This window comes from Sinocyclocheilus grahami, unplaced genomic scaffold (genome assembly GCF_001515645.1).
Source record: "Sinocyclocheilus grahami isolate Dianchi unplaced genomic scaffold, SAMN03320097.WGS_v1.1 scaffold79.1, whole genome shotgun sequence".
Classification (NCBI taxonomy): Eukaryota; Metazoa; Chordata; class Actinopteri; order Cypriniformes; family Cyprinidae; genus Sinocyclocheilus; species Sinocyclocheilus grahami.
In genome coordinates this window covers 458,523-458,895 of record NW_015505258.1, presented here as the reverse complement: position 1 = coordinate 458,895, position 373 = coordinate 458,523, and positions in this window count along the sequence as shown.

Sequence of the window (373 nt, the reverse complement as noted above, 5' to 3'; positions counted from 1 at the left end):
ATGAGTCAAGTTTAGTCACAGCTGATATGCATGAGTCTAGTCAAGTCACAACTGGTCGTCATGAGTCAAGTCTAGTCACAGTTGTTCTTCCTGAGTTCAGTCTAGTCACAGCTAATCTTCCTGAGTCTGGTCTAGTCACAGTTGATCGTCGTGAGTCGAGTCGAGTCAAGTCAAGTTACAGTTCATTATCATGAGTCAAGTCACAACAGATCTTCCCGAGTCGAGTCTAGTCCCAGCTAATCTTCCCGAGTCGAGTCTAGTCCCAGCTGATCTTCCCGAGTCGAGTCTAGTCACAGCTGATCTTCCTGAGTCGAGTCCCAGCTGATCTTCCTGAGTCGAGTCCCAGCTGATCTTCCTGAGTCGAGTCCCAGCT